Source organism: Schistocerca piceifrons, chromosome 7 (genome assembly GCF_021461385.2).
Source record: "Schistocerca piceifrons isolate TAMUIC-IGC-003096 chromosome 7, iqSchPice1.1, whole genome shotgun sequence".
Classification (NCBI taxonomy): domain Eukaryota; kingdom Metazoa; phylum Arthropoda; class Insecta; order Orthoptera; family Acrididae; genus Schistocerca; species Schistocerca piceifrons.
The window spans coordinates 43,650,658-43,664,462 of NC_060144.1; positions in this window are offsets into that span (position 1 = coordinate 43,650,658).

Sequence of the window (13,805 nt, forward strand, 5' to 3'; positions counted from 1 at the left end):
GCCCCTCCAGGAACCACACGTTTTTTCTGGCCTCTCAACAGATAACCCTCCGTTGTGGTTGTACCTACGGTAAGGCTATCTGTATAGCTGAGGCACGCAAGCCTCCCCACCAACGGCAAGATCCATGCTTCATGGCGGAGGGAGAACTGTCTATGTACAGAAAATATTTCATCCCAGTCCACATTTCGAAAAGCCTTCACCAAATCTAAAAATGCAGAATGTGATTTGAAAGGCACGTGCTTAAAGACAAGCGCCTTTTCGTTCCTCCTGAATCTGCGGTTCGCACGTGTTTGTTGCTTGTTTGGTCAGGCTGTCGGTCAGTGTGTCGATTGCAAAGTACGCATCTTCGCTAGTATGGATGTGCAGTGGCCGCTTCCGAGACGCGCTAAGGTGTCTCAACAGAGGAGCGCGAGGAGGTAGTTTTTACTGATTTGCTGGTAACGCTATTCCGAGCACAGAAAACACTCCATCCTGTTCTACTACCTGTCGGCTTTTCGTTCAGTGGGGAAGGCGCCCTGGCTTGGAGAACTCCATACTCAAGCTGTTGTTCAGACCTTTTGTCTAGTACGATAGATGGACCAGCCTACTCTGTTATTATATTGTGAAAATGCATATTGCTGCATGCATTGCGTTTAAGTTCCGTTTGAAATGAGCTCATCTTGACAGGATTGTTGGGTTCTAATTGCGTGTTATAAATGTGGGCTTTTGTTTGATTTAGCACTTATTTTCTAGCACGTATGATTGACAGTCTGTTCGAGTGGTAGGCATCCTATACTGCAACTTAATTCCGCACTTTAACCGGTGTATTTATCCCATGTGACATTATTTTCTTTGCTCTGGTTCTAAGACATTTTTCAGAAAGTACGTGAAATTACTTCGCTTCGATGTGTCTGTACAACCACTAAGGCTGAAATCTTTGTGTGATATAGTTTTTGAATGGCAGATTAAGTAAATTAATTTTCCTACAAGTATTAAAGACTTTATTTTCCCATTTTTTCGGAGTAATACACTTACCACTTGGTATGACATCAGTGTTAGAATTTTAAATGGTGTCATTCGCGAGCTATATGACTCGTAGAGTCTGGTATTCTCAGGGACCTGTAGCACTATATGCTCCCTTGAAAGTTAACTTATAAGTGATTTTTCTTGTGGCAAAGTAAGTCTGATGCGGATACAGTTTTCTCCGAGGTCTTCCGCTGGGGGTGAGTTCACAATTCGTGCTTAATGTTCAGTAAGGCATCACCACTAAATCATATCTCTCTTTGTTCGTTGTGCCCTTGTGTAAGCCCGCTCTCCCTTTCATTTTTCTAATCAGATTGCTTTATCCTTTATAATCTTATATTTCGGAGTGTGCTGCACGATATAAAAATCATTCTAAACTTGTATGTATACGCAAGTGCTAGTTGCCGAGATGGGGGTAGCTTATACTTTTCTTATTTTTGCTAAATCTTCGCTCTGTTATTAACTACAGTGCCCTGTGTGTCCTACAACAAAACTGATCCTGTCCATTCAACATCTCATTCCACTCTCCGATAAAATTCCCGTGTAAGTACTTTTTATGCTTGTGATACTAGGATGATTCTGCGATATTTTCCACGCCGAGTTGCTATGGTTGTCTTCTAAAGTGCACATTCACATTCCTTCTGGACTCTGATGGAATTGTCCCAGTCGCACAGTTTTCATTCGGGAGCTTGTGTAGGTCTTCTTCGCCCTTTGACATGATACCCTTAGGCATTAGTAGTAGATCTATGTGGACTCTAGCCTACTCTTTTTTTTTTTTAATTTTCTGGCGTAATAGGACCCAGACCAGTGCCATCGACATGAAATATGAGTGACGTCATCAGCCTTATCAATGACTTTTTGAATATGTCATGTTAATAATTAACTGTTTGGTATAAGCTGCTCCTTGATAGTAATTTATTGTACCAGACTAGTTTCGGGGGTTGCTCACCATTTGCAGTGTCTTGCAAGCAATTATTTCTAGCATGTGCCAATGACGATAATGCATAATGGTTGTGTAAGAAGACATTCAAGTTAATACTACCAATGTTAATTCATTAGACGTGTCTGGACAGAACACGGTGAGAATATCTGTGCAAATGTTTATGTCATAAGAAAGGAAATAAAGTGGTATATAGATGAGCAAAATTACCTCACTGCGCAGGGTGTTGAAGATAAAATGAAATAAGACTGCTGCAGAGGATCAAAATCGGTTCACACACAAGAAATGAACAATGGAGGCGGATTTGGGAGACCGTTTAGCTTAGTCTATCCTTCAAACAGACGAATCACCATCCAAAATGTAACATGCCTTCTCTCCACGAGAGACTGCAGAGAGACTGGTATTCAGCGGAGGAACTTAACGCCACTATATCTTCCGCTACGAAATAGAAATACGACGAAGTTTTCTTCCACCCATCAGCTACGTTAGCACAGGGTGTGGATGCGATAGCGTGCCACGCATTCGTCCTAGCTTTCGTGCATTTGCGGCAGTTACTCCCCCAGTTGGGGGCCGTGGGGAGTTCTCACAGACTGCAGGATGTACGAAGGCATAGGTCTGCTCACCGCGGAGCAAACGAGCCTCTCAATGAAAGTAGTGATGTAGTCAGTTGACTTTTGGCTGCTATTTTAGAGCAGAGAATGAATAAAATGGTGGGACGGAAAGCAAAACACAAGAAAAGCTCGTAATAGATTGTAAGTAGGATAACATGCCGTATACTCGTAAATTGGTTTACATAAAAATCTATGGTAGGTACCCACATGATGTCAAGTCCTTACTTCGAGTGATTGTAAACCAGTTTGATTATCTTATGTAATGTGTCTGAGCAGTGATTTCCAAATCACGTACACCATCTGATCAAAAGTATTAGGACGGCCCTTACTGGACACTAACAGCACGTGTGTCAACCCTTCGCCTTTATGGCGGCTTCAGGTCTGCTGGGGATACTCTCAGTGAGGTTTCTGAATGTCTGTGCAGGAAAGCCAGATAATTCCTCCTCAAGAACGGAAACCATGGAGGGCAATGATGGTGGACGCTGCGGTACGGAGCGGAGTCGACATTCCAATTCCTCGTAAACGTGTTCCGTTGGATTCAGATCGGTCTCTCGGTAGGTCAGTCTGTATCAGAAAAGTTTGCCCACAAACTAACAGTTCTACTTTGTTACAGGGTGCACTGTCGATGTCTCCGAACTGTCTGTTGCACGCACTCACTATACGTTGCTGCAAAATGTATTCATATCCTTCCGTATTTGGCGTTTTCTTAAGCAAATCCCAGCCATGAGAAACACTCCACACCGCAACACCACCTCACCGTCTTCACTGTTGGCAATACACATGATGATTGGTAACAATGTCCACGCATTCGCCAAACCCAACCCTTCCATCGGATTACCACAGGGCGAACGTGAGTTGTCACTCCACGTCTCCAGTCAGCCACTGACGAGCGGCGTCGGTCTTTACAGCATCTCAAGCGTCTCTTAGGACCGCCTACGGAAATGTATGCGACCTATGATGAGCTGATCGACCATTGCACGCCACTCCTCCTAGACTGCCGGTAGCACTCTGAAACTCACGGATGATCCTACTGCCGATTTCATTCGATTATTACAGCCGCCCTCCATAGTGCTCGGCGCTCCCCGTCCATCAGTATATGAGTTCTGTCTGGTGTTGGTCTAGTTGCAGTTGCTCCTTCGCGTTTCCACTTCAGAGTCACATCACCAACAGTCGCCGTTGGCAGCTTTAGAAGGGTTTAAATACAGGGTGATTCAAAAAGAATACCACAACTTTAGGAATTTAAAACTCTGCAACGACAAAAGGCAGAGCTAAGCACTATCTGTCGGCGAATTAAGGGAGCTATAAAGTTTCATTTAGTTGTACATTTGTTCGCTTGAGGCGCTGTTGACTAGGCGTCAGCGTCAGTTGATGCTAAGATGGCGACCGCTCAACAGAAAGCTTTTTGTGTTATTGAGTACGGCAGAAGTGAATCGACGACAGTTGTTCAGCGTGCATTTCGAACGAAGTATGGTGTTAAACCTCCTGATAGGTGGTGTATTAAACGTTGGTATAAACAGTTTACAGAGAACGGGTGTTTGTGCAAAGGGAAAAGTTTTGGACGGCCGAGAACGAGTGATGAAAATGTGGCACGCATCCAGCAAGCATTTGCTCGCAGCCCAGGAAAATCGACTCGCAGAGCTAGCAGAGAGCTGCAAATTCCACAATCAACTGTATGGAGAGTCCTACGAAAAAGGTTAGTTATGAAACCTTATCGTCTGAAATTGGTTCAAGCACTGTCTGCAGCTGATAAGATTAAAAGAATCGATTTCTGTGATTTTATACTTGCTCAAATGGAAACAGATGAATCTTTCGTTTCAAAGATTGTGTTTAGTGATGAAGCAACTTTCCACACTAACGGGAAAGTCAACCGTCGCAATGCCTGTATATGGGGCACTGAGAATCCGCGGAAAGCAACTCAGTATGAACGTGACTCGCCTAAGGTGAACGTTTTCTGTGCCATTTCAGCCAATAAAGTTTTTGGTCCCTTTTTCTTCGAAGGTGCTACTGTAACTGGACTACAGTATCTGGAGATGTTAGAGAATTGGCTGTTCCCTCAGCTCGAACAAGAAGCACAACAATTCATATTTCAGCAGGATGGAGCGCCACCACATTGGCACTTATCTGTCCGTAACTACCTGAACGTCAACTACCCGAGGCGATGGATCGGCCGCCAGGCAGCCCGTGAGAGAGCACTTCATCACTGGCCTCCAAGAAGCCCTGATCTTACCCCCTGCGATTTTTTCTTATGGGGGTATGTTAAGGATATGGTGTTTCGGTCACCTCTCCCAGCCACCATTGATGATTTGAAACGAGAAATAACAGCAGCTATCCAAACTGTTACGCCTGATATGCTACAGAGAGTGTGGAACGAGTTGGAGTATCGGGTTGATATTGCTCGAGTGTCTGGAGGGGGCCATATTGAACATCTCTGAACTTGTTTTTGAGTGAAAAAAAACCTTTTTAAATACTCTTTGTAATGATGTATAACAGAAGGTTATATTATGTTTCTTTCATTAAATACACATTTTTAAAGTTGTGGTACTCTTTTTGAATCGCCTTTATGTATACCTGATAGATTTGTTACTGTAAGACTCCCATATCGATAAAGCAGCAATGAGTTGCGTTTGAAAAGCTTTAACTAAACTCTGTGATATATTTTGTTTAAATAAGTGAATGTTTTATGTGTCCCTCGCTACCACGAGGAAGACACGCTTCCGTTTTACCTCTAATTACAGCTAGACGGTTTTTTTTTCCAATACCGATGCGGTAACCATTTTGAAAGGTGTAACATTTTACGTAAACACCGTAAAATACACTCCTGGAAATGGAAAAAAGAACACATTGACACCGGTGTGTCAGACCCACCATACTTGCTCCGGACACTGCGAGAGGGCTGTACAAGCAATGATCACACGCACGGCACAGCGGACACACCAGGAACCGCGGTGTTGGCCGTCGAATGGCGCTAGCTGCGCAGCATTTGTGCACCGCCGCCGTCAGTGTCAGCCAGTTTGCCGTGGCATACGGAGCTCCATCGCAGTCTTTAACACTGGTAGCATGCCGCGACAGCGTGGACGTGAACCGTATGTGCAGTTGACGGACTTTGAGCGAGGGCGTATAGTGGGCATGCGGGAGGCCGGGTGGACGTACCGCCGAATTGCTCAACACGTGGGGCGTGAGGTCTCCACAGTACATCGATGTTGTCGCCAGTGGTCGGCGGAAGGTGCACGTGCCCGTCGACCTGGGACCGGACCGCAGCGACGCACGGATGCACGCCAAGACCGTAGGATCCTACGCAGTGCCGTAGGGGACCGCACCGCCACTTCCCAGCAAATTAGGGACACTGTTGCTCCTGGGGTATCGGCGAGGACCATTCGCAACCGTCTCCATGAAGCTGGGCTACGGTCCCGCACACCGTTAGGCCGTCTTCCGCTCACGCCCCAACATCGTGCAGCCCGCCTCCAGTGGTGTCGCGACAGGCGTGAATGGAGGGACGAATGGAGACGTGTCGTCTTCAGCGATGAGAGTCGCTTCTGCCTTGGTGCCAATGATGGTCGTATGCGTGTTTGGCGCCGTGCAGGTGAGCGCCACAATCAGGACTGCATACGACCGAGGCACACAGGGCCAACACCCGGCATCATGGTGTGGGGAGCGATCTCCTACACTGGCCGTACACCACTGGTGATCGTTGAGGGGACACTGAATAGTGCACGGTACATCCAAACCGTCATCGAACCCATCGTTCTACCATTCCTAGACCGGCAAGGGAACTTGCTGTTCCAACAGGACAATGCACGTCCGCATGTATCCCGTGCCACCCAACGTGCTCTAGAAGGTGTAAGTCAACTACCCTGGCCAGCAAGATCTCCGGATCTGTCCCCCATTGAGCATGTGTGGGACTGGATGAAGCGTCGTCTCACGCGGTCTGCACGTCCAGCACGAACGCTGGTCCAACTGAGGCGCCAGGTGGAAATGGCATGGCAAGCCGTTCCACAGGACTACATCCAGCATCTCTACGATCGTCTCCATGGGAGAATAGCAGCCTGCATTGCTGCGAAAGGTGGATATACACTGTGCTAGTGCCGACATTGTGCATGCTCTGTTGCCTGTGTCTATGTGCCTGTGGTTCTGTCAGTGTGATCATGTGATGTATCTGACCCCAGGAATGTGTCAATAAAGTTTCCCCTTCCTGGGACAATGAATTCACGGTGTTCTTATTTCAATTTCCAGGAGTGTATATTTAAGTTAGTTCAATCAGGTGTTCTAATAATTGAATTTACATTAATCATCAATATATTAAATAATTATCCATGTTTCTTATTATAGCTTTAAATTGTGTGGGATTGTCGCCATATGCCGATAACAAAGAGACGCATTGGCCAGCAGAAATTTTCAATGCTGCCCGTGCAAATTGTGCTGCCAAAATATCTCTCTCTCTCGTCTTCTCGAACGTTTAGTTCCGGAATTTCAAAGTCCATTGCTTTCAAATTATTGTGTGATTATTTCAGTTTCCAATAACACGGTCGCAGCATTCCTTTGTTAAACAGGCAATGGCGCAACTGCTAATATTTTCTCAATAAGATTAAGATCTTTCACTCAGTCCCACGCACTTACGCCGTTGCGTAAGTAAGTTGCCTCTTTATATCTGATCCATTTCAGCTAAACTTTATTACAGTGACTAATTCCGACATCCAATATTCAACTGCTAAACCTGTCACAGTGTAAAAATCATTGTCCAGCTTTTCCTGTCGTCCCATCTTAGTGCAAGAACCGCTGTAAACTGACGAAATACGCGAGAGAGGGAAGATACAGATATAAACTGACGATTCCATGACAGGACTCGTCTTGAATATTTGCTATCTAAATCCTTTTTTCTGTTTCATGAACAATACGTCATCAGAATTTCTAAACCACTTCTGATGATTCGGAGTGCAAAAGGAAAACCAAAAAAATGGCAAAGTAATAGCTTCTTCCCGGCCCATGAAATTTTCCGTCTTCACTTCTGCAGTTCTGAACAATTAAGACAACAAACTTTTACGTAAGAAAATATCTTTCACAGATACACATAATTTATCATTTATTCTGAGTTCTGAGAAGTTAATATTCAGCGTTAAAAGATATAACTTCTTTTCTTCTTCTTCGCGGATGGATGGCTTAGGACCACGCGTAATCAACATTTGTTGGCCTTCCTTTTCGGCCAGTATTCCTTCATAAACAACGAATGGGCTGGATAGCTTTCGTTGCGTAGACCTTGTATGTCGGTTAGTTTGTCTCTCTTCTTCCTCAAAACCCCGTGTGTTTGTGATTTTTCTGATTTCATTTCTATCATGCAGATTTGGAGACCCTAATTCTCTCAGGTCTTTTTCCGTATGTTTGTACCAGTTCGGTATTGTAGTTTTGTTCTTTAAAAATGTATGGATTTTGTGCGTTAACCTGTTTGAGTCCATTCTTTCTAAGTGCCTCATGAATTGGAGTCTTCTCATGCGCATTGTGTCTGTTATTTTGGAGATATTTTTATATATTTCTGCATTGGGTTTTGGATAATGTACCCCATCTTTAGTTCTTGGTCCTAGGATTTTCCTCATTATCTTACGTTCTTTCACTTCTAATTCCTCTTTTAGTGTTCTGTGTTGAAGGTTTAGTGTCTCAGATGCGTAGAGAGCTTCGGGTCTAATTACTGTTGTGTAGTATCGTATTTTGTAGTTCTACGAGAGACTCTTTTTGTTGTAAATGTTTTTTGTTAACTGAAACGCCGTCTCCATTTTCTGGACTCTTGATCTGACAGATTTCTTTTCATTACAATTTTCTGCAATCCATTCACCTAAATATTTAAATTCTTTTACTCGAGAGATGTAGTTATTACCAATTTTGAGATCAGAAGGTGCATCTTTGACGTCAGTCATAAATTTTGTTTTTTCAAATGAAATTTGTAATCCTATTTTAGCTGCCTGTTCTTGTAATAATTCTAGCTGTTTCTGGGCATCGGTAATGTCTTGTGCGATCAGTGCCGTGTCATCAGCAAATGCTAAACATTGTAATTCTATGCCCTTATGTCTTGGTCCCAGTCTGTGTGCTGGTGCACCTGCTTTTTTCCATTCTCTAACAACTTTTTCAAGAGCACAATTGAAGAGCACTGGGGACAGTACATCCCCTTGTCGCACCTCTGTGTCTATTTCAAATTATGTGCTCAATTCTCCCATAAATTTTACTTTGGATTTGGTCTCCGTGAGTGTTTCTTTTATGATGTTTGTTGTCTTTTGATCTAGTCCAAATTCTGCTAATACTTCAAAAAGGGATTCTCGGTATATACTGTCATATGCTTTTTTAAAGTCGACAAACGTGATGACATAACTTTTGTTTGAAGTACTATGTAAATATTTCATTGAGTTTTTCAAGTTAAGGATTTGTTCTACGCAAGGTCGACCTTTTCTGAACCCACCTTGCCCGCATCTCGTGGTCGTGCGGTAGCGTTCTCGCTTCCCACGCCCGGGTTCCCGGGTTCGATTCCCGGCGGGGTCAGGGATTTTCTCTGCCTCGTGATGGCTGGGTGTTGTGTGCTGTCCTTAGGTTAGTTAGGTTTAAGTAGTTGTAAGTTCTAGGGGACTGATGATCTCAGATGTTAAGTCCCATAGTGCTGAGAGTCATTTTTTGAACCCACCTTGGCATTCGCCTAGTTTTGAATCCAGCTGAGGTTCTGCGCGGTTTAGTAGGGCTTTAGACAAAATTTTGTATGTTATTGACAATAAAGATTCCACGATAGTTGTTGGGGTCTGTTTTACGTCCTTTTTTGTACAGAGGATGTATGATTGCAGTCTTCCAATCTGTGGGGGTCTATATGTAACAACAACAACTGTACATATAATAATTTTTTCTTCTGATTTTCGATAAATTAGTGTAAGCGATGTTCTGGTTTCATTTCTTTTTTCTTTTGATGTCATTATGTTAAAGAAACTGAAAACAATTTTCGATGTGAATATTAATGTTTATGTCAAATTGCAAGCAATATTATAACAAAATGGAAATGTAAGAAATGTTGAAACTGTTGTAAGATGTTAAAGTTGTAATTGTGCGCCTGGTCCATACGTAGGCAATGTATTAGGATATGTAGAATGCAAAACCTTTGGTGAATACCCTGTCTGTAGGGGAGCGGTAAAAGGTGGATGGCAGGCAAGCGCGGGAAAATGCACACGGGCGCGGTACGGCATAACGGGCTCAGCAGTAGTAGTCGGAGTTGGGCATTGATCTAAGAAGTGCCGATACATCAAGAGCCATAGCTGTGCTTGTATGTGTGCTCTGCGTCTCGCCATCTCGCCGCCCGCCAACCGCCGCATCGACACTTTAGTACTGTATTCGTGTGGACCAGTGTTACTTTTGTTCCATACTGTTCAATAACAACTGAAATTTTACCAGAACTGTCCTATCAGTCAGTTATCCTCACAACTAACCTAGACAGGGTCCTTTTCACATGTTGTGCAATCCGAGTGTCCCGAAATGAAGATTTAAAGTTTATGTTAATAATACTTACCTGCAGACCTATCTATGTTAGAATGTTGTTTAAAGAACTTTGTTGTTAATGAATATATAGGTCTGGCAAAGATGGAAGATAATGTTGAAATTGGTTTAGTAATGAAGTTTAATTGTTTGAGGCAGATAAAATGGTAATTAAATGAGCAGGAAATTGGAAGTCTTGAATGCTTAATGAATCCTTTAATCAATATTTTCAATACAGTGATCATAACAGTTTCAGGGTCTCCCCCCCCCCTTTTTTTCTTTTCTATTCATTTGAATTCTGAAGTGAACTGAACTGATTTTACCAGCAAAGTTAAAGTCAATATAAAACCTAAATTTATCAGTGTTTTACCCTTTTCAAAATTGACATTGTATGTATGTTTCGAAAGTGCTATTACTAGGGTGACCTATGCCCGAATTTAATCAGATCAATAGACAGTACGAAGTTTGTAGTAAACATTATAGTGTATTGTTGTGTATTTATGGCTCGTCCATATTAGTACAGAAAGTGAAATTATTAGTTCAGTAGATTTTCTGGTTCTAAAAGTTACCATATTATGCAGTGTTGTTACGTGTTGTTTTGTATGAAAGTACAGCAACTTGTACAGGGAAGAAACTCAGTTAATGCCTAATTAGGCTGGCGACCGTATTATTAACAATTTGGTAGCATCTGCTGTGTTGTTTCTTGTCCGTCCTAACGTGTGGTTGCACTCCGGAATTGCTTGACCTATCATTGTTATTACTGAGTGGGTGTAAGTCTGATTTGCCTCCATTCAGGTACACGCGGTCAAAATCTATACAAAAATCCTTTCTCTTAAGGTGAAGCCCGTCAACTTACCATAGTACAGGCTTTAAAGAGTATCGTGTGCAATAGCGCAGTGTTACATATATTCATTTTAATTATTCTATTGAGAATTTCAAAATGGCTGCATCTTGACAAAAATGGTTCTGTTCATCCCTGTTGTGACGCAGTCTGCTGCACCAGACAGCAACATGTACTGCACACACATAAGGGTTATCGTACTGTAGTTAACGGAATGAAACCGGAAACCCCTAGAAGAGGACTAGGGCCAAAACCGACATGCCTGTGTAAAACCAGACAGCACGGGCACCTCTCAGTTGGATATGCGTTAAGCTACCTCACAAAATGAAACGAGATAGTTTAGTTACCGGAAACCGTCCACGATCAAAGGTGTGGAATCTCTTTGATGTAAGACAAGTTGATTGTAAGACGTATATATGTTAGAACTAAATTTCATAACACCAAGACAACACGATTAAACGAACATCTTATGAGATGTGATCTTTGCCCTAGTCTCTTAGAGCGGGAGCTTCAGATGATGCATCATAAGTAAACATGAAGAAGAAAAGAAAAACTTCAAGAAATACTGGGCTGCGGAACACTGAGGTATCAAGGACGGCGTTTTCATGTAGGCTATCATTTGTTCCTTCCAGTTCGTCTCTCAGTGGATCTGGGCTTAAGAATACCCATCAGGCAACTGATATTGACATTTACGAGGCCGTTGCTGGTGCTATATAAAGGGCTTATTTCAATAGTGGTACAAGTCCATTACCTCCATTTTCCTGCCTATAATACTTCTGAAATTAATGATCCAAACAAACAGAAAGAAGGGTTCATCTCTAGCAAGAAGCCGTATGCTTGAATATTTCTGGTATCTCAACTGCAGATTTTTCAGCGCTCATTTAACTTTAGGACTCTGTATCTCAAAATGAACAAAATTGGACTTGTACCACTATCTAAATAAGCCCTTCATATGTGCTTCAGCTCGTTCACTATCTATGCTCAATTCTAAATAATGGCGGGCAGCATTTCAGAAAATATGCCCTGGCTTTGAACCTCCTATCACCACCTGCCTAGTCTCCTGCCAGCTGTCTCGCGGTGAAGACATGTATCACAAAGAAGTTGGATTGTTCAGCTGTTTTTCTATTCATTTAAGACGAATGGACTGATGTATCGAGGAATAATATCATGATCAATGTAGTGACCACACCTAAGCCAGTATTCTATGAGAAAGCAACTTGGTCACTAATGTAAAACTACACAGTAGATTTCTTCGCAACTAATTGAAGTTATTAGTGATATAGGTGTGGAGAGGTTCATAGCAATGGTGGCGGACAACGCGCGGAATATGCATGGTGTAGGGAAAATAGTAGAGGACCAATATACACACATTTGGTACTTAACGGTTATTGCTGAGTGTAGTTTCTCTGCCAAATAGCATACCATAAGAGCAAACCAGTTCCGTCTTTACCTTTGGTTACTCCTACTGAAGCACTCTGGACATGCATGGCTCTGTTAAGACGACAGAGAATTATGTTGATTAATGATTATTCAACAAAGGACATCTCAAACTAGAAGTGATCCTACGATATTCAGTTAAAATACGTACAAAATATACCCTCATCAAATGCAGTGAAGTTACATTGAGAGCGTAACGAGAATGGTAGCAAAACCTCAAAGCAAATAGTCATCGAAGCTATACGAAAAATAAGTCCATTTCTTAACCAAAATACATGAAATATTCACGAGCTCAAAACAGTTCGAAGTTCGACATGATGATTTACAAATTGTCACACATGATACGAAGAACGGTAATTCATACTATGTCTGTCCTCAGTTCTGCAACATAAGCAGAAAAAATTAGAGCCCTACACTGGAGCACATTCAGACCTCTCGAAATATGAAGTCCCTTCAAAAGTTAGAGTGTTGTAGTGGTCATTCATTGCGCACAATCGAACATCTCCATAATCGAATACCACTCCTTACCACAGCAGGTCTACCTTCTTCCATCATTGGACATAAGGTGCCCAGAATCACTCCATTGTGCCCTTCATTTGAAAAGTCCCACTCTCCATTTGACTTCTGTAGCGTTCCGCTACTGTCTGCTTTTCCATTGGTTGGAGGCCATCTCTACCAAAAGTTCGTCGTTATTAAGCTCCAATGACACGATCTGAGTCGATATGACCACTTCTGAAACTAAACTGATATATTTCAATAATATTTAAATAAAGAGATGTTATAAATATTTGGTGAGACTCAGATCATTCACAGTAATTGCAAGCAAAGTTTTTTTCGTAAATAATAATCTAGTATTCCGTCCAAGTGTTAAATGAGGACGAGTTGTCACTAAATTTTGTTTAAATAATTATTTATGCCTTCTAAACAGGAGCGTCTTTTGCTTCTCTTCCCAACTGTGGTGTCCGCTAACACTTGCGACTGACTACTTTTAAATTAGCACAGATTTTTAATAGCACTTGCAATCAACATTTGAATTAAGTTACTGGCAAAATGCGAGGGTTGGAACTTTAATAGTGGTGACTATTTATTTACAGTTCGCACAAAATAGATACGTGTTTCAAAGTTTTACTGACCTCCAAAGTAGTCACCAGCACTGTGTATAACCCGTTGCCACCGATGTTGAAGTCGTAGGATACTCTTAGCAGTGCCAGTTGTGTTGACAGTTCGTGCGGCGCTGCCTATTGCCCGACAAATTTGTAGCAGTTCTGAAGCGAATGCCGTGAAATATTTCCTTCAGTTTAGAAATCGAGTTGAACTTGCGAGGGCTTAAGTCAGGGGAGTGCAGTAGGTGGTATAGCACTTAGCAACTCCATCAGTGAAACAAATCAGTAACAGCTTGCAGTGTAAATGCTTGAGCATTGTCCTGCAAAATGAAGGTCAGATCCTGCAGAGGCAGTGTAAATGCTTGAGCACTGTCCTGCAA